The sequence below is a fragment of the Moschus berezovskii genome, chromosome 5, assembly GCF_049115385.1.
Source record: "Moschus berezovskii isolate FMDL1 chromosome 5, NW_MosBer_1.0, whole genome shotgun sequence".
Classification (NCBI taxonomy): domain Eukaryota; kingdom Metazoa; phylum Chordata; class Mammalia; order Artiodactyla; family Moschidae; genus Moschus; species Moschus berezovskii.
In genome coordinates this window covers 60,182,328-60,203,832 of record NC_142464.1, presented here as the reverse complement: position 1 = coordinate 60,203,832, position 21,505 = coordinate 60,182,328, and the positions used below count along the sequence as shown (strand labels likewise).

Genomic DNA, 21,505 nt, shown 5'->3' with positions numbered 1-21,505 from the left:
GCCAATAAAGCAGAAATAGATGCTTTTTCTGGAACACTCTTGCTTTTTTGATAATCCAACGGATGTTTGCAATTTGATCTCTGGTTTCTCTGTCTTTTCTGTTTTTTTTTTTATTTGTTTTAATTAGAGGCAAATTATAATATTGTGGTGGCTTTTGCCATGCATTCACATGAATCAGCCATGGCTCTACATGTGTTCCCTGTACTGAAGCCCTCTCCCACCTCCCTGTACATCCCTTCCCTCAGGGTGATCCCAGTGCACGAGCCCAGAGCACCCTGTCTCTTGCATAGAACTTGGACTGGTGATCTATTTTGCAAATGATAATATACATGTTTCAATGCAATTCTTTTAAATCATCCTACCCTCGGTTTCTCCCGAGTCCAAAAGTCTGTTCTTTACATCTGGGTCTCTTCTGCTGTCTTGCGTATAGGGTCATCAATTCCATCTTTCTAAATTCCATATATATGCATTAATATACTATATTGATGTTTTACTTTCTGACTTACTTCACTCCGTATAATAGGCTCAAGCTTCATCCACCTCATTAGAACTGATTCAAATGTATTCTTTTTAATAGCTGAGTAATATTCCATTGTGTATATGTACCACAGCTTTCTTATCCATTCATCTGTCAGTGGACACCTAGGTTGCTTCCATGTCCTGACTATTATGAACAGTGGTGTGATGAATATTGGGGTACACGTGTCTCTTTCAATTCTGGTTTCCTTGGTGTGTATGCCCATTAGTGGGATTGCTTGATCGTATGACTGTTCTATTTCCAGTTTTTAAAGGAATCTCCACACTGTTCTCCATAGTGGCTGTAATAATTTCCATTCCCACCAACAGTGTAAGAGGGTTCCTTTTTCCCCACACCTTTTCTAGCATTTGTTATCTGTAGAACTTTCGGTAGCAGACATTCTGTCTAGTGTGAGATGATACCTCATTGTGGTTTTGATTTGCATTTCTCTGATAATGACTAATATTGAGCATCTTTTCAGGTGTTTCTTGGCCATCTGTCTTCTTTGGAAAACTGCCTGTTTAGTTCTTTTGCCCATTTTTTTATTGGGTCATTTATTTTTCTGAAATTGAGCTGCAGGAGCTTCTTGCATATTTTTGAGATTAATTCTTTGTCAGTTGCTTCATTTTCTATTATGTTCTCCCATTCTGAAGGCCGTCTTTTCACCTTACTTTTAGTTTCCTTCGCTGTGCAAAAGTTTTTAAGGTTAATTAGGCCCCATTTGTCTTCAGTTCAGTCTCTCAGCTGTGTCAGACTCTTTGCGACTTCGTGAACCACAGCACGCCAGGCATCTCTGTCCATCAACAACTCCCGGAGTCTACCCAAACCTGTGTCCATTGAGTCAGTGATGCCATCCGACCATCTCATCCTCTGTCGTCCCCTTCTCCTCCTGCCTCAATCTTTCCCAGCATCAGGGTCTTTTCCAATGAGTCAGCTCTTCACATCGTGGGCCAAAGTATCGGAGTTTCAGCTTCAACATCAGTCCTTTCCAATGAACACTCAGGACTGATCTCCTTTAGGATGGACTGGTTGGATCTCCTTGCAGTCCAAGGGACTCTCAAGAGACTCCTGCAACACCACAGTTCAAAAGCATCAATACTTTGGCTCTCAGCCTTCTTTATAGTCCAACTCTCACATCCATACATGACCACAGGAAAAACCATATCCTTGACTAGATGAGCCTTTGTTGACAAATTAATGGCTCTGCTTTTTAATATGCTATCTAGGTTGGTCATAACTTTCCTTCCAGGGAGTAAGCGTCTTTTAATTTCCTGGCTGCAATCACCATCTGCAGTGATTTTGGAGCCTCCAAAAATAAAGTCAGCCACTGTTACCACTGTTTCCCCATCTATTTGCCATAAAGTGATGGAACTGGATGCCATGATATTAGTTTTCTGAATGTTGAGCTTCAAGTGAACTTTTGCACTCTCCTCTTTCACTTTCATCAAGAGGCTTTTTAGTTCTTCTTCACTTTCTGCCATAAGGTGGTGTCATCTGCATATATGAGGTTATTGGTATTTCTCCCAGCAACTTTGATTCCAGCTTGTGCTTCTTCCAGCCCAGCGTTTCTCATGAGGTACTCTGGATATAAGTGAAATAAACAGGGTGACAATTTACAGCCTTGACATACTCCTTTTCCTATTTGGAACCAGTCTGTTGTTCCATGTCCAGTTCTGTATCTTTCTGACCTGTATACAGGTTTCTCAAGAGGCAGGTCACGTGGTCTGGTATTCCCATCTCTTTCAGAATTTTCCACAGTTTATTGTGATCCACATAGTTAAAGGCTTTGGCATGGTCAATAAAACAGAAATAGATGTTTTTCTGGAACTCTCTTGCTTTTTAGATGATCCAGCAAGTGTTTAGAATTTGATCTCTGGTTCCTCTGCATTTTCTAATACCAGCTTGAACATCTTAATGTTCATGGTTCACATTTATTTTTGCTTTTTTTCCCTTACTCTGGGAGGTGAGTCATAGAGGATCCTGCTACGATTTATGTCAGAGAGTGTTTTGCCTATGTTTTCCTCTAGGAGTTTCATAGTCTCTGGTCTTACAGTTAGATCTTTAATCCATTTTGAGTTTATTTTTTGTATGGTGTTAGAAAGTATTCTAGTTTCACTCTTTTACAAGTGGTTGACTGGTTTTCCCAGCACCACTTGTTAAAGAGATTGTCTTTTCTCCATTGTATGTTCTTGCCTCCTTTGTCAACAATAAGTTGTCCATAGGTGCACGGATTTATCTCTGGGCTATTTTGTCCCATTGATCTATATTTCTGTCTTTGTGCCGGGACCATACTGTCTTGATGACTGTAGCTCTGTAATATAATCTGAACTCAAGCAGGTTGATTCGTCCAGTTCCATTCTTCTTTCTCAAGTTTGCTTTGGCCATTCGAGGTTTTTTGTACTTCCATACAAATTGTGAAATTATTTGTTCCAGTTCTCTGAAAAATACCGTTTGTAACTTGACAAGGATTTCATTGAATCTATAGATTGCTTTTGGTAGTATATTCATTTTCAGTATATTGATTCTTCTGATCCATGAACATGGTATATTTCTCCATCTATTTTTGTACTCTTTGATTTCTTTCATCAGTGTTTTAGTTTTGTATATATACGTCTTTTATTTCTTTAGATAGTTTTACTTCTAAGTATTTTATTCTTTTTGTTGAAATGGTGAATGGAATTGCTTCTTTAATTTCTCTTTCTGTTTTCTCATTGTTTGTGTATAGAAATGCAAGGGATACTGTGTGTTAATTCTGTATTCTTCAACTTTACTATATCCATTGATTACCTCTAGTAATTTTCTGGTGGAGTTTTTAGGGTTTTCTATGTCGAGGATCATGTCATATTCAAACAGTGAGAGTTTTACTTCTTCTTTTCCAATCTGGATTCCTTTTATTTCTTTTTCTTCTCTGATTGCTGAGGTTAAAACTTCTAAAACTATGTTGAATAGTAGTGTCGAGAGTGGGCACCCTTGTCTTGTTTCTGACTTTAGGGAAAATGTTTTCAATTTTTCACCATCGAGATTAATGTTTCCTTTGGGTTTATCGTATATGGCTTTTATTATGTTCAGGTATGTTCCTTCTTTGCCTGCTTTCTGGAGGGCTTTTATCATAAACGGATGTTGAACTTTCTCAAAGGCTTTCTCTGAATCTATTGGGATAATCATATGATTTTATCTTTCAATTTGTTAATGTGGTGTATCACATTGATTGATTTGTGATGTTGAAGAATCCTCTCATCCCTGGGATAAAGTCATCTTGGTCATGATGTATGATCATTTTAATAAGGTGTTGGATATGTTTTTGTTGTTCAGTATTAAATAAGTTGTTTAATATGTTGTTGGATTCTCTTTGCTAGAATTTTGTTAAGGATTTTTGCATCTATGTTCATCAGTGATATTGGCCTGTAGTTTTCTTTTTTTGTGGCATCTTTGTCTGGTTTTGGTATTAGGATGATGGTGGCCTCATAGAATGAGTTTTTTAAGTTTACCTTCCTCTGGAATCTTCTCGAAGAATTTGAGTAGGAGAGGTTAGCTCTTCTCTAAATTTTTGGTAGAATTCAGCTGTGAAGCTATCTGGTCTTGGGCTTTTGTTTGTTGGAAGATTTCTGATACAGTTTCGATTTTTGTGCTTGTGATGGGTCTGTGAAGATTTTCTATTTCTTCCTGGTTCAATTTTGGAAGGTTATACTTTTCTAAGAATTTGTCCATTTCTTCCAAGTTGTCCAATTTATTGGCATATCATTGCTAATATTAGTCTCTTAAGTTCCTTTGTATTTCTGTGTTGTCTGTTGTGATTTCTCCGTTTTCCTTTCTAATTTTGTTGATTTGATTCTTCCTTTTTCTCTTGATTCGGGCTAATGGTTTGTCTATTTTATTTATCTTATCAAAGAACAAACTTTTAGCTTTGTTGACTTTTGCTATGGTCTCCTTTGTTTCTTTTTCATTTATTTCTGCCCTAATTTTTGTTATTTCTTTCCTTCTACTAACCCGGGAGTTCTCCATTTCTTCTTATTTAAGTTGCTTTAGGTGTAGAGTTAGGTTGTTTATTTGATTTTTCTTCTTTTTCTTGAGGTAAGCTTGTATTGCTATGAACCTTCCCCTTACCCCTGCTTTTACTGAATCCTATAGGTTTTGGTTTTTCTGTTTTCATTTTCATTCATCTCTATGCATATTTTGATTATTTTTTAAATTTCTTCTGTGATTTGTTGGTTATTCAGAAGAGTGATTTTTAGGCTCCATATTTTGGAATTCTTAATATTTTTTTCCTTGTAATTGTCTTCTAATCTTACTGCATTGTAGTCAGAAAATATGCTTGGAATGATTTCAATTTTTTTGAATTTACCAAGGCTAGATTAATGGCCCAGAATGTGATTTATCCTGGAGAAGGTTCCGTGTGCACTTGAGAAAAAGGTGAAATTCATTGTTTTGGGGTGAAATGTCTTATAGACATCAGTTAGGTCTAACTGGTCCATTGTATCATTTAAAGTTTGTGTTTCCTTGTTAATTTTCTGTTTAGTTGATCTATCTATAGGTGTGAGTGGGGGTATTAAAGTCTCCCACTATTATTGTGCTATTGTTAATTTCTCTTTTCATATTTGTTAGCATTTGTCTTACATATTGTGGTGTTTGGGTGCATATATAGTTATAATTATTTTATCTTCTTGGATTGATCTTTTTATCATTACGTACTGTCCTTCTTTGCCTTTTTTCACAGTCTTTATTTTAAAGTCTATTTTTTCTGATATGAGTATTGCTACTCTTGCTTTCTTTTGGTCTCCATTTGCATGAAATCTCTTTTTCCAGCCCTTCACTTTCAGTCTGCACGTATCCCTTGTTTTGAGGTGGGTTTACTGTAGCCAGCATCTATAAGGGTCTTATTTTCATTTTCATTCAGCCAGTCTTTGTCTTTTGGTTGGGGCATTCAATCCATTTACATTCAAGGTAATTACTGATAAGTATGATCCCATTGCCATTTACTTTGTTGTTTTGGGTTCGAGTTGATACATCCTTTCTGTGTTTCCTGTCTAGAGAAGGTCCTTTAGCATTTGTTGAAGAACTTTTTTGATGGTGCTGAATTCTCTCAGCTTTTGCTTGTCTGTAAAGCTTTTGATTTCTCCTTCATATTTTAATGAGATCCTTGCTGGGGACAGTAATCTGGGTTTCAGGTTTTCCTCTTTCATCACTTTAAGTATGTCCTGCCATTCCCTTCTGATCTGAAGGGTTTCTACTGAAAGATCAGCTGTTATCCTTATGGGGATCCCCTTGTGTGTTATTTGTTGTTTTTCCCTTGCTGCTTTTAATATTTGTTCTTTTGTTTGATCTTTGTTAATTTGATTATTATGTGTCTTGGGGTATTTTGCCTTGGGTTTATCCTGTTTGGGACTCTCTGGGATTCTTGGACTTGGGTGATTATTTCCTTCCCCATTTTAGGGATATTTTCAACTATTATCTCCTCAAGTATTTTCTCATGGCCTTTCTTTTTGTCTCCTTCTTCTGGGACTCCTATGATTTGAATGTTGGGATATTTAACTTGTCTCAGAGGTCTCTGAGGTTGTCCTCATTTTCTTTTAGTTCTTTTCTCTTTTTTCCTCTCTGCTTCATTTATTTCCACCATTCTATCTCCCACCTCACTTACCCTATCTTCTGCCTCAGTTGTTCTACTGTTGGTTCCCTCCAGAGTCCTTTTGATCTCAGTTATTGCATTATTCATTATTAATTGACTCTTTTTTATTTTCTAGGTCCTTGTTAACCTTTTCTTGCATTTTCTCAATCCTTGTCTCCAGACTATTTATCTGTAACTTCATTTTGTTTTCAATATTTTGGATAATTTTTACTATCTTTGTTCTGAATTCCTTTTCAGGTAGATTTCCTATCTCCTCTTTTGTTTGGTTTGGTTTGAGCATTTGTCATGTTCCTTTACTTGCTGAATATTTCTCTGCCTTTTCATCTTGTTTTGATTGCTGTGTGTGGGTTGGCCTTTCTGATGCTGGAAGTTTGTGGTTACTTTTTATTGTGGAGCTTCCTCCCTGTGGGTGGGGTTGGACAAGTGGCTTGTCAAGCTTTCCTGGTTAGGGAAGCTTGTGTCGGTGTTCTGGTGGGTGGAGCTGGATCTCTTCTCTCTGGAGTGCATTGAAGTGTCCGTTAGTGTGTTTTGAGGTGTCTATGCGATTGGTGTGACTTTTGGCTGTCTATTTTTTAATGCTCAAGGTTATGTTCTTGCTTTGTTGGATAATTAACTTGCTATGTCTTGCCAAGAAACTTGTTGGCTCTTGGGTGGATCTTGGTTTCAGTGTAGGTATGGAGGCTTTTGGATGAGCTCTTGTTGATTAATGTTCCAGTCAGGAGTTTTCTGGAGTTCTCAAGTTTGGGTTTAAGCCTCCTGCCTCTGGCTTTTAGTCTGATTCTTACAGTAGTCTCAAGACTTCTCCATCCATACAGTACCAATGATAAAACATCTAGGTTAATGGTGAAATGATTCTCTACAGTGAGGGACACCCAAAGAGGTTCACAAAATTAGATGGAGAAGAGAAGAGGGAGGAGGTAGATAGAGATGACCAGGAGGAGATGAGGGGGAGTCAAAAGGAGAGAGACCAGTCTAGCCAGTAATCAGCTCCCTAAGTGTTCTCCACAGCCCAGAACACCCAAAAAGATTCAGAGTTTGGTATAGAAGAGAAAGGGGAGGGAAGAGATAGAGGTGACCTTGGGGAGAAAAAGGAGAGTCAAAAGGGGGAGACAGCAATCAAGCCAGTAATCACTCTCCTAGTAAAAATGGGTACTGAAGATTGGATTCTTAAAGGTACAAAATTGATAACAAAAACCATAAAGCAATGATAAAAATCTAAAGTAAAGGTTAAACTCTCAAAAATACAATATTAAAAAAAATCACAAAATTATAAAAAATATATATATATATGAAATTTCCTTTAAAAAATAGGGTCTTTTTATTTGCAAGGTAATAGTAAGTTATAAAAATGAAAATTAAGGGAGTAATAAGGAACTTAAAAATAAAAAAAATTAAAAATTACAAAATGATAATAGTAAAATGTATCTAGAAATATCTCTGGAGCTGTTGAGGGCAATGTGGTTTCAGTTCAGTTTCAGATAGTTCCTTGTTCCAGCTTATACTTTCAAGGTCTATAGGCCCAATCAATGTAGTCAGTACTAACTATAGGGTTTTACTCTGTTGTACCTGTCACTTCCAGAGCAGGTCCCTCTTCCTTGTTTCTTTTGGCTTCCTCTGTTTGTAAGTCTCTTCAGTGTCTAATTTCTGCCCTGACACAAGGGGGTGAAGGTGGTCACTTATTTGGGCTCACTTGCTCAGTTGTGCTGTGGGGAGGGAGGAACACTGCAAACAAATATCACTTGTCCTGTGTGGGGAGTGCTTGCAGTTTCTGGGCCACACTGGGTTCGCCCCCATTCATGGCCTGTGTGCTTTCCCGGTCTCCATTGCTCAGGTTCCAGGTTGCTCTGCAAGGGAACTGTCTAAGGTGGTCCCTGGGTTGCATGCACTTCTCAGGTCTAAACCTGAACTCAGGTCCAGGTTCTCGGATACTCCACAAAGGCACAGACTCAGTTGGCCCTACATTTTGTGCCCTTCCCAGCTCGGAGCAGCTCAGGCGCCAGGTGCTTAGTGAGCGCATTCTGCCTGCTGGGCAGTGCATCTTAACACCACCCCGGTCCCAGCCCTTGGGTTTCCAGGGTGCACATTGGGAGCTCCATCTCAGGTGTGTTGTGTGTCTCCTCTGGGGAGCTGATCTCTGACTGTGGCCCTCCTGGCAGATGTCAAATGTCCAGAATCCCAGGAAGACATGCTTACAACCTGGGAGTCTCCTTACAGTTTGGTGGAGGATGCTGTCTCTGGGTCCAAGATTGCCCCTCACCTTCTGGCCCTGGCTTTTGCCCACCTGCCTCTCTCCCTCTGGCTGGGGGAGGGGGCTGTCTGCAGGTGGCTAGCTCTCCTCTGGTATTTGCTCAGCCCTTTGTTCTCTGAGAGGACCAGATTGTGCCTTAGAGCTTCTCATGGGAAAGTTCTCTCTCTCTGTTTTTTTCTTCTATCTCTGGCTATCCCACAGTTTGGATTGTTATCTCACATTAGCTCCCTCAGATTGTCCTCAGGGCATTCAGGCCTGGTCCTTACCCTAAGCATGCAGCCCACACCTCCCCGTTTAGCCCCTGCTTGCTGCTGGTGGACACGAGTGTCTGGGCTACTTCTTTCCTGGGAGTTGCAGTTCAGCATGTAATCTGTGGGGTGTTTTGTTTTGTTTCTTCCTCCCAGTTATGTTGCCCTCTGAGATTCCAAAACTCCCCACAGACCCACCACTGAGCAGGTTTCCTGGTGTTTGGAAACTTCTTCACAGCTACCTCTCCAGAATGAGTCTCCATATATAACTCTTTTGTCTCTCTTTTTATCTTTATATTTTGTCCTATATCCTTTTGAAGAGAAAGGGCTGCCATTCTGGGTGCCATGTATCCTCCACCAGTGTTAAGAAGTTGTTTTGTGGAATTTGTTCAGAGTTCAAATGATCTTTTGTTGAATTTGTGAGGGAGAAAGTGATCTCCCTATCCTATTCTAAGCCATCTTAGGACTGCCCCTCTGTCTTTTCTAAAACCAGCTTGAACATCTGGAAGTTTATGGTTCACATACTGTTGAAGCCTGGCTTGGAGAATTTTGAACATTACTTTACTAGTGTGTGAGATAAGTGCAATTGTGCAGTAGTTTGAACATTCTTTGTAATTGCCCTTCTTTGGGATTGGGATGAAAACTCAACTTTGCCAGTCCTGTGGACACTGTTGAGTTTTCCAAATTTACTGGCATATTGAATGCAGCACTTTCATAACATAATCTTTTAAGATTTGAAATAGCTCAACTGGAATTCCATCACCTCCACTGCCTTTGTTCACAGTGATGCTTCCTAAGGCCCACTTGACTTCATATCCCAGGATGTCTGGCTCTAGGAGAGTGATCACAACATCGTTATAATATTTATATAATACTTAAAAAGCAATGTATAAAAAATAAAATAAAATTGTCCTTTCTGCTTCCTTGAGAATTCCAGACTCCTATTTCCTTCTTGAGCACCCCAGAGAGCTTTCTCCTCTTCAGGGACGCCAGACTTCTTATCAACCTGTCTAGATTTTGACTCTCTCAGAACAATACTTTAATAATCTAATTTCCTCATACTACAATCTCTTTTTAACTCTAGCATTAGTGACTCTTAAAACTACCATTAGAATAAATCCACTTTCAGAGAGAAAATAATCTACTTTCCTTTGCTTTTCATATGATCTTGGTCTGAGCCACCATCTGTTATCACCCAAACTCTTGCAATCATTTTCAATGCTGTGAGACTGAGTTCTGTTTGGTACCTTCAACTTACTCCAACCCAAACCTGTACCAGTTGTATGTTGAAGTTTTAATGCTCAATGATATCTAGTGGTGAGGTCTTTGGGAGATAATTTATTTTAGATGAGATCATGAGGGTGGAATCTTCAAGAAGAGATTGGTGCCTGCCTAGGAGGACACACGAGAAAGACTGCTCCCTCTCCTCTCAGCCAGATAAAGACACAGTCAGAAGGGGCTGTATGTAAGCCAGAGAAAGAACTCTCAACAGAACCCAATCATGCTGATACCTGATCTTTCATTTCCTGGCCCCTAGAACTTTGTCTAGTCAAGGCTATGGTTTTTCAAGTGGTCATGTATGGACGTGAGAGTTGGACTGTGAAGAAAGCTGATCACCAAAGAATTGATGTTTTTGAACTGTGGTGTCAGAGAAGACTCTTGAGGGTCCCTTGGACTGCAAGGAGATCCAACCAGTCCATTCTAAAGGAGATCAGTCCTGGGTGTTCATTGGAAGGACTGATGCTAAAGCTGAAACTCCAATACTTTGGCCACCTCATGCGAAGAGTTGACTCACTGGAAAAGACTCTGATGTTGGGAGGGATTGGGGGCAGGAGGAGAAGGGGACGACAGAGAATGAGATGGCTGTGTGGCATCACCGACTCGATGGACATGAGTTTGAGTGAACTCTGGGAGTTGGTGATGGACAGGGGGGTCTAGCGTGCTGTGATTCATGGGGTCGCAAAGAGTCGGACACAACTGAGCGACTGGACTGAACTGAACTGATAACTCTGAGGAAGAAATGTCTTGTTTAAGCTACCCAGTCTATGCTATTTCATCATTGAAGCCCAAGGTGACTAAAACACTCTAACTGGTTTCTCTTTTTTCCACTTTTGATTTCCTACTACCCTTTCTTTGTTTAGCAGCAAGGGTAATAACTTATATGCTTATATTATGCCTTGAATAAAGTGGTGAAAAGCACTAGACCATTCAGGTATGACCTAAATCAAATCCCTTATGACTATATAGTATAAGTGAGAAACAGATTTAAGGGACTAGATCTGATAGGCAGAGTGCTTGATGAACTATGGATGGAGGTTCGTGACATTATACAGATCACAGGGATTAAGACCATCCCAAGAAAAAGAAATGCAAAAAAGAAAAATGGCTGTCTGAGGAGGACTTACAAATAGCTGTGAAAAGAAGAGAAGCAACAAGCAAAGGAGAAAAGGAAATATATACCATTTGAATGCAAAGTTCCAAAGAATAACAAGGAAAGATTAGAAACCCTTCCTCAGTGATCAAAGCAAAGAAATAGAGGCAAACAATAGAGTGGAAAAGACTAGAGATCTCTTCAAGAAAATTAGAGATACCAACGGAACATTCCATGCAAAGAAGGGCTAAATAAAGGACATAAATGGTATGGACCTAACAGAAGCAGAAGATATTAAGAAGAGGTAGCAAGAATACACAGAACTGTACAAAAAAGAGCTTCATGACCAAGATAATCACGATGGTGTGATCACTCACAGTTACCAAGACATCCTGGAATGTGAAGTCAAGTGGGCCTTAGGAAGTATCACTACGAACAAAGCTAGTGGAAGTGATGGAATTTCAGTTGAGCTATTTCAAATCCTGAAAGATGATGCTGTGAGAGTACTGTACTCAATATGTCAGCAAATCTGGAAAACTCAGCAGTGGCCACAGAACTGAAAAAGGTCAGTTTTCATTTCAATCCTTAAAAAAGGCAATGTCAAAGAATGTTCAAATTACTGCACAATTGCACTCATCTCATATGCTAGTAAAGTAATGATTGAAATTCTCCAATCCAGGCTTCAACAATATGTGAACTGTGAAATTCCCAATGTTCAAGCTAGTTTTAGAAAAGGAAGAAGAACCAGAGATCAAACTACCAACATCCACTGGATCATTGAAAAAGCAAGAGAGTTCCAGAAAAACAACTACTTCTGCTTTATTGACTATGCCAAAGCCTTTGACTGTGTGGATCACAATATACTGTGGAAAATTCTTCAAGAGATGGGAATACCAGACCACATGACCTGCATACAGTTTCTCAAGAGGCAGGTCATGGAACAATAGACTGGTTCCAAATAGGAAAAAGAGTAGGTCACGGCTGTATATTGTCACCCTGCTTATTTAATTTATATAGAGAGTACATCATGAGGAACGCTGGGCTGGGGAAAGCATAAGCTGGAATCAAGATTGCCAGGAGAAATATCAATAACCTCAGATATGCAGATGACACCACCCTTATGGCAGAAAGTGAAGAGGAACTAAAAAGCCTCTTGATGAAAGTGAAAGAGGTGAGTGAAAAGGTTGGCTTGAAGCTCAACATTCAGAAAACTAAGATCATGGCATCTGGTCCCATCACTTCATGGCATATAGATGGGGAAACAGTAGAAACAGTGGTTGAATTTATTTTTTTGGGCTCCAAAACCACTGCAGATGGTTCTTGCAGCCATGAAGTTAAAAGATGCTTACTCCTTGGAAGGAAAGTTATGACCAACATAGACAGCATAATAAAAAGTAAAGACATTACTTTGTCAACAAAGGTCCGTCTAGTCAAGGCAATGGTTTTTCCAGTAGTCCTGTATGGATGTGAGATTTGGACTGTAAAGAAAGCTGAGCATCGAAGAATTGATGCTTTTGAACTGTGATGTTGGAGAAGACTCTTTAGAGTCCCTTGGACTGCAAGGCGATCCAACCAGTCTATCCTAAAGGAGATCAGTCTTGAGTGCTCATTGGAAGGACTGAGGTTGAAGCTGAAACTCCAATACTTTGGCCACCTGATGCAAAGAACTGACTCATTTGTAAAGACCCTGTTGCTGGGAAAGATTGAGGGCAGGAGAAGAAGGTGATGGTAGAGGATGAGATGGTTTTGTGGCATCACTAACTGAATTAATATGCGTTTGGGTAGACTCCGGCAATCCATGATGGACAGGGAGGCCTGGAGTGCTGCAGTTGCTGCTGGGGTCACGAAGAGTCAGACAAGACTGAGCGACTGAACTGAACTGAATACATTTCCAATGAGTTTCTTACTCTTAGAATAAAATTTAAACTTGTTATCCTGATTTTTTTCATACTTGTCTGTACGATCTCTTGTGACACTATACTATTCTACCATTTTTTGACTATGTCTCAGCCACAGTGGTCCTCTTATCACTTCTTTAACATGGATCTATCAAAATGTTAGTGAGTTCAGATAACAAAATATTCCTCCTCTAATCTTTGTTTCATTGGCTCCTCCTTAAGAGCCGATCAATTTGTTAACCACTGTTTCACTCTATTTGTATGATGTTATTTTAATTATTTTCTTTTTGTACATGATATATATTCTTATTTATTCAGCTTACATATTGTCCATCACTGTAATGAATTCAATTCTATCTTGTTCAAAAATCTTGTTTTTCAATGCTTACTATGGTAAGAAATATTTAGTAAGATGACGTTTTGTGTAGAAATTAAATATAATGTTATACCTACTGTTGTAACACTGATGATCTTTCTTTCGACTATAACACTGGCATTTCCCAACAAGATTTAAAATGAAAGTGTTCTTGAACTACTAATAATTCTTCTTTTCAGTTATGGTGTCAAACAATATATATATATATATATATTTTTTTTTTTTTGGTGAATCTGACTCTGCTTTTATTTCATGAGAATCTCCATGACCAATAAGAGTTCAGGTTTGGAGGATACAGTTCTGCTCATTCCCCAGGCCTTGATGTCTTCTAGCAAGGCCACCCAATGAGAAACCAAGAAGACTAAAGACATGAGCCACACTCTTTCAAGTCCAGGTTCTCTTTCTCCAATAACTTCTGCCTTCTGGAAAGCTGCAGCTCAAATGCAGCCTTCAGCTCTGCAAGGCCTCCATGATGAACTCCAGTACTTTGAGCTCCCAATCGGTGGCGATTTTGGAGGCCTTCTGGTGTAGGCAACTGCCTAGAGAGGTGTATTTCACATCTCTCTCTAGCTCCTCTGTCTGCCTGGCCTTGGTCCACACCACACTCAGCCCCTGCGTGACCTCAGACCTGAGCTCTGTTCTGGTGTGATCTTCTCTCCTGTGAGGTTGAAAAAGACTTGGCAAGGGGAAACTGGGAGGCTAGAGGCAAGCCTGAGAAGATCCAAAGCTGTGGGTCAAGTGCCCCCACCTGGGCTCCGTGCTCAGCAGCTGCTCCTGGTGCCTCTGCATGCTAAGGGGTTAGGGCAGGGTGACCTCCCTCAGCCCACAGAATTCTTTAGGGACACTCTTGATTGGGAATCGGAAGCATCTTCTCCTGGAAGCCCCTGGAAACTCAAAAACATATGTGTCCCTTCCAGGCAGTTAATGAGCTCCTGAAACACCTTGTTCTATACCTGGATCTTATGATACTTCTACTCGGGATACAGGAAGATATTTTCCAGGTACTTGGCGATGGTGTCCATACCCAGCTTTACCCTGTCAAGTGTGTGGGTCTTCATGATGGAGGCAATTATCGGGTCCATGAAAAAGTGGAGAGAAAATGATTGGTTGGTTGTGTGCATCCCTCTGGACCTTCCTCACAGTGACCTGGATGAAGGAGCAAGTGAAGTACTCTCCAGGCACAGCTATGGGTGGAGCTTTGTTTGAGCTCAAGCAAATAGATGGGGAAACAATGGAAACAGTGACAGACTTTATTTTTTCGGGCTCCAAAATCACTATGGACAGTGACTGCAGCCATGAAATTAAAAGACACTTGCTCCTTGGAAGAAAAGCAATGACAAACCTATATAACGTATTAAAAAGTGGAGACATTGTTTTGCAAACAAAGTCTGTACAGTCAAAGCTATGGTTTTTCCAGTAGTCATGCAGGGATGTGAGAGCTGGACAATAAAAACAGCTGAGCCTGAAGGATTGATGCCTTCTAATTGTAGTGCTGAAGACTCTTGAGAGTCCTTTGGCTGCAAGGAGATCAAACCAGTCAATCCTAAAGGATATCAGTCCTGAATATTGGTTAGAAGAACTGATACTGAAGCTGAAGCTCCAATACTTTGGCCACCTGATACAAAGAGCTGACTCATTGGAAAAGACCCTGACTCTGGGAAAGAATGAAGGCAGGAGGAGAAGGGGACTACAGAGGATGAAATGGTTAGATGGTGTCACCAAATCAATGGACGTGGGTTTGAGTAAGCTCCAGGAGATAGTGAGGAACAGGGAAGCCTGGTGTGTTCCTGTCCATGGGGTCACAAAGAGTTGGACACTTGTTAAGAGAATGACTCAACAACATCAACCTCCTTGATTCTTGGGGCCTCAGATGAACTCAGAGCTGCTTAGCTCTAAGTTCCTTTCTCACCCAGCACTGAATGGAATTCTGCATTGCAGGGCCTGGGGCCCATAGGTGCTTATGCTCAAGTTGACCATGGAAGCTGCTGCCATCTGCACCTCATCCATTGGTCCCTTCCTGGAGACTGTAAAAGAAATGCATACTAAGAACATATCATTATAGGATCACTGGTAATTGTGAAAAATTGGAAACTAAGTAAAAATTCAACTACAAAGAATGATTAGCTGTAATGTGTCACATTGTATAGAAGATACACAAGGTATGACACTGCCAGTCATGAGGCATACCATTATAATTGTAACACCAAGTGTGAAGAAGACCTGGTTAGTTACAATTACAAAAGACAATAAATTATAGTTCATACATAAACTTCAGAGATATAAAACATGAAAAATCTATAAAAATTTTTGTAAAACTCTATATTAGTTAAATATAGTTTACCCGGGGGTATTTTAAAATATTGAATTGTTTTATCTATATTACAGTAGTTCAAAAATAGTTGGGCATGTGCATGCATGTGTGTTTGTGTGTTTGTGTGCACATACACCTATAACAGGTCATGTGCTGGCAAAAGTTTGAGAACTTTTCCCCTGAAATGACCACTCCAAAGCCTTATTTATAGTGTTTGTCAATTTCATAGTATATATACTCTGCTCTGCCTTATTACAAGCCACCAACTTCATGTAACTTATGCAGATTTGGGAAAAGATGCACACAGTTGAATTTTATAAGCAATTATGAGCCAGGTGCAGCATACACCTACAAATAGCTATACAATTCAGGGCTATTTAAATTTTCTATGAATGTATCTATCTTTGTATCTCTCTCAGTTCAGTTCAGTCAGTTTGGTCGCTCAGTCATTTCCAACTCTTTGCAACCCCATGAACCACAGTGCGCCAGGCCTCCCTGTCCATCACCAACTCCAAGAGTCCACTCAAACCCATGTCCATCAGTCAGTGATGACATCTAACCGTCTCAACCTCTGTTGTCCCCTTCTCCTCCTGCCTTCAATCTTTCCCAGCATCAGTGTCTTTTCCAATGAGTCAGCTCTTCACATCAAGTGTCCAAAGTACTGGAGTTTCAGCTTCAACATCAGTGCTTCCAGTGAACACCCAGGACTGATCTCCTTTAGGATGGACTGATTGAATCTCCTTGCAGTCCAAGGGACTCTCAAGAGACTCCTCTGACACCACAGTTCAAAAGCATCAATTCTTCGGTGCTCAGCTTTCTTTATACTCCAACTCTCACATCCATAAATGACCACTGGAAAAACAGTAGCCTTGACTAGATGGACCTTTGCTGGCAAAGTAATGTCTCTGCTTTTTAATACGCTGTCTGAGTTGGTCATAACTTTCCTTCCAAGGAGTAAGCGTCTTTTAATTTCATAGCTGCAATCACCATCTGATGTGATTTTGGAGCCCCCCAAAATAAAGTCAGCCACTGTTTCCACTGTTTCCCCATCTATTTGCCATGAAGTGATGGGACCAGATGCCATGATCTTAGTTTTCTGAATGTTGAGCTTTAAGCCAACTTTTTCACTCTCTTCTTTCACTTTCAGCAAGAGGCTTTTTCGTTCTTCTTCACTTTCTGCCATAAAGGTGGTGTCATCTGCATATCTGAAGTTATTGATATTTCTCCCAGCAATCTTGATTCCAGCTTGTGCTTCCTCCAGTCCAGCGTTTCTCATGATGTACTCTGCATATAAGTTAAATAAGTGGGGTGACAATATACAGCCTTGACGTACTCCTTTTCCTATTTGGAACCAGTCTCTTATTCCATGTTCAGTTCTAACTGTTGCTTCCTGACCTTCATAAAGATTTCTCAGGAGGCAGTTCAGGTGGTCTGGTATTCCCATCTCTTTCAGAATTTTCCACAGTTTATTGTGAACCACATCTCTCTACATGCATATATATGTATGTTTGTGTATATATATATATATATATATATGCATATGCACATGTTACATAATATGCACATGTATATTTTTTAGAAAAAATATCTGTATATATGTTGTGGCAGTTGGTATAAATTTGGAGCTCTCTGAGTTATTGGCACAACACACTAGAATGTCTCCTTTTAATTCATAAAATATATTGACTGTGGTTGCCCAAGGCAGCCTTGAAATTAGTGATTAGTTAGTTACTCTCAATTATGGTCATGAACATCTCCTCCCACCAAAGGTGATGGGTGCTTAACTGGATTCTATTGTATTATTCCCAAATCTGTTAAACTGGTGGCACATTTTCTTATAATTGCTTTATTTATTTGACAATCAGACATACTTATAAAATGTGAATGAAAAGGAACACCATTGTTGTTTCAGTAAAAATAAAATTAAATATTTTATGTAACCTAATGATGTTAAATATAAAAAAATATTGCTGCCACTTTGAAAGGAAGCAAGAAATAAATACAATTTGGGGATATATATGTGAAGAAAGCTGATCGCCGAAGAATTGATGCTTTTGAACTGTGGTGTTGGAGAAGACTCTTGAGAGTCCCTTGTACCGCAAGGAGATCCAACCAGTCCATTCTAAGGGAGATCAATCCTGGGTGTTCATTGGAGGGACTGGTGCTGAAGCTGAAACTGCAATACTTTGGCCACCTCATGCGACGAGTTGACTCACTGGAAAAGACTCTGATGCTGGGAAAGGTTGGGGGCGGGAGAAGAAGGGGACAACAGAGAATGAGATGGCTGGATGGCATCACCGACTCTGTGGACATGAGTTTGAGTGAGCTCCGGGAGTTGGTGATGGACAGGGAGGCCTGGCGTGCTGTGATTCATGGGGTCACAGAGAGTCGGACATGACTGAGCGACTGAACTGAACTGAACTGAACTGATGCATATGTAAAAGTCTAATAAGAATCTGCATTCAAAAAGTTTTTAAGGATTCTTAAGTTCTCACTTCCCTTAAAACTTCATATGTGGTCGACTTTTAAGGTGTCAGTGGGATGCCAGGCTGTACTCAGCTTCCCAGAGTTCCCTTTCCTGTACCTTTCTGATTAAGGTAGGTCCCATGAGACATCTGGGCATTAAGTTTAGAGAATAGAAGTAAAGCAGGGACCTTATTGATATTTTATGCTCAAAAGGTCGAGTCAGGGTCATCAGGAACTTCTGTAGCTGAGAGTGTCAGTCATTTGATGACTTACCTTGTTGGTATGGGGTTGCAGCTGATCTTATAGCTGCTCCAACTGCTCTTTGATCCTCCTTCAGACTCTGATTACTGGGACAAGTGTGGGGTTAGTGCCAAGATGAAGGATGCCAGCTTCTCCTGAAGGACACCCACATCAAGGTGGTTAAAAGTTAGTGAGAACTGACATGGCCTCCAACCATTTGGTGAGTTCCTGCATATGCTTATAGGGTTCCTTTTGTTCACATTTATCTTCCCTTTCCAACAGCTTGCCTTGAAGAAGGCAAACCTCAGGTTTAGACAGGAAGACAACTGGTATACTGTGTTTCCAAATATGGGTATAACTCAAATTCAATTTATTTACCTGTGATTCCCACTTTAATTATTTTTTATCTATTTAACTGAAAACCACTCAACATTATAGTACCAGATAATAGGGCTTCTTCAGTTCAGTTCAGTTCAGTTCAGTTCAGTTCAGTTCAGTCGCTCAGTCGTGTCCGACTCTCCGCGACCCCATGAATCACAGCACACCAGGCCTCCGTGTCCATACTTAATAATGGTCACTGTCAAGTTAAAAAATAAGCTTTACTATTATAAAGCTGAAGACTGTACACATTTTATTTAAAAAATGCTTTTATGACACCAATTTGGCAGTATATAGCTTATCTCCAGTCCTAAAATATTGCATCCGACTCTTTGCAAATCCATGGACTGTAGACTGCCAGGATCCTCTGACCATGAGATTTTCCAGGCAAGAATACTGGAGAGGATTCCCATTTCTTTCTCCAGGGGATCAAACTCAAGTCTCCCATATTGCAGGCCAATTCTTTCCTGAGCCACCAGGAAAGTCCAAAAAAAAATTGTATCCTCAAATCTAACACATTTCCACTATCCAGGCTAAAAGGATAGTACAGCATGCAAAGATGTGTGATGTAGGACGCTTATTACATTATCCTCAGTTAAAAAAATATTCAAACATCTATATTTCTTAGAAAATAGGAGAATAGTTAAGTAAATCAGGATAAACTTGTGTGGTGAAATATTTAGAACTTATTAAAAGAAGTATCTAAGTTGTAGGAAAATATCAGTGATATAATTTAATTAAATCATTAATTTTATATTTTAATTGTCAGAACTATGATCCACATTTAAAGTAGGATGTCAAACTGCACTTATAAGAGAAATATGTATATATATATATGTAGGTTTGTGAATGAATAAAAGACATAAAGAAAATATTTCATAATATCAAGATAATTTTATCTGTGAATGAGATAATAGGTGATATCATTTTATTTAAATCCCTCATTATGCAATTTTTAATTTTCCAATTCTATATCTATATTTCTTTTATAATTATAAAAGAGATTAAACTATATTTCAAAATAAATATGCCAGAATAAGAAAAGATACATGGAAATATGTTTTGTTTTCCAGTTCATTTCAGTTCAGTCACTCAGTCATGTCCGACTCTTTGCTACCCCATGAATTGCAGTAGCATGAATTGCTCCCTGTCCATCACCAACTCCCGGAATTCACCCAAACTCATATGCATCGAGTCAGTGATGCCATCCAGCCATCTTATCCTCTGTCGTCCCCTTCTCCTCCTGCCCCCAATCCCTCCCAGCATCAGGGTCTTTTCCAATGAGTCAACTCTTCGCAAGAGGTGGCCAAAGTATTGGAGTTTCAGCTTTAGCATCAGTCCTTCCAATGAACACCCAGGATTAATCACTTTTAGAATGGACTGGTTGGATCTCCTTGCAGTCCAGGGGACTCATAAGCGTCTTCTCCAACACCACAGTTCAAAAGCATCAATTCTTTGGTGCTCAGCTTTCTTCACAGTCCAACTCTCACATCCATACATGACCACGGGAAAAAACATAGCCTTGACCAGATGGACTTTTGTTGCAAAGTAATGTCTTTGCTCTTTAATATGCTGTCTAGGTTTGTCATAACTTTCTTTCCAAGGAGTAAGCATCTTTTAATTTCATGGCTGCAATCACCATCTGCAGTGATTTTGGAGCACCCAAAAATAAAGTCTGACACTGTTTCCACTGTTTCCCTATCTATTTCCGATGAAGTGATGTTTTGTTTTTATTTTATAACAAATGACTCTCATGTGTCACCCAAATTTTTATTATTATTTCTTTAGATGCATAGAGTATATGAAACATGAATATTTTCACATCATTATTTTTTGTACATATGTAGAATCATTGTCCTAGAAATATAGTTTTCCCCTGTAAATTCACAGGAAAGACTGAATATCTTCAATTTATTAATCTACATCTTTTAAAACTCTGGGACTGGTCATCCCTCCATAGAATTTTGGCACATCTCTCTAATCTCTAATCATCCCTGTCTTAACTCCCCAAAATCTATGCCTTGTGTAACACTTTATCAATGCATTGTGCTTCCTTTCTTCATAATCTTGCACTATACTGCCTAGACCATGCCTAGAAAACTCTAAACACTTGAAACTCCAAATTGCATTCCCCAATTATAGTCTCTTTTTCTTATGCTCTGAATCCAAATAGATCAGATATTAGATCATACCATTTCTCATAGTCTAATGAACCCTATTGGTTTTATGCATTTTTTTTACAGAAGTTCTGATGATTCACTACTTCCATATTTGTTAGCATTATCTTGCCCCCTCTTCTTCTTTAGTCTTCTACTCAGACTATAGGTCAAGTAAACCATCTTTTCACTCTAAATCATTTACCCTTATACCTCTATTTTACCTATCTTGCAATACAACTATATCAGCCCTAATTTATTTCTTGCCATCAGCCTTTCCTGAGAATTCTCTCTCACTCTAGTTTGATCATTCCCAAATTCCCTTCAAATTTCTTTTACTCAATGTCAATTTCATTGTTTAAGCAGAAAGGCTTTGCATCCTATTATCTCAAGAAAATATAATCAACAAAGCATATTCTCAAACTCTACCTCAAATTTAATAATAATCTATATTACTTTTCATCTCAGGGAACAAATATCACATCTCTTAACCAAGACCAATCTGACCAACAATATTCTTGCTTCTCCTATAAGCTTGTATCTACACAAATGTGTTGCTAACTGTCCATCTCTCCTTCTATACCAATAATTTATCTATCCCTCCAAAACTTAAACACTTAAAACAACACACTTTTATTGTTTTGATTTTTATGGATTAGTGTGACTTGACTAG

General features: G+C 39.3%; 1 pseudogene; it reads right to left on the bottom strand.

Annotated features, from left to right (window-relative positions):
- Nucleotides 1–13,731: 13,731 nt before the first annotated feature.
- On the bottom strand, nucleotides 13,732–21,015 carry LOC129561686 (UBX domain-containing protein 6-like; annotated as a pseudogene).
- Nucleotides 21,016–21,505: the final 490 nt, after the last annotated feature.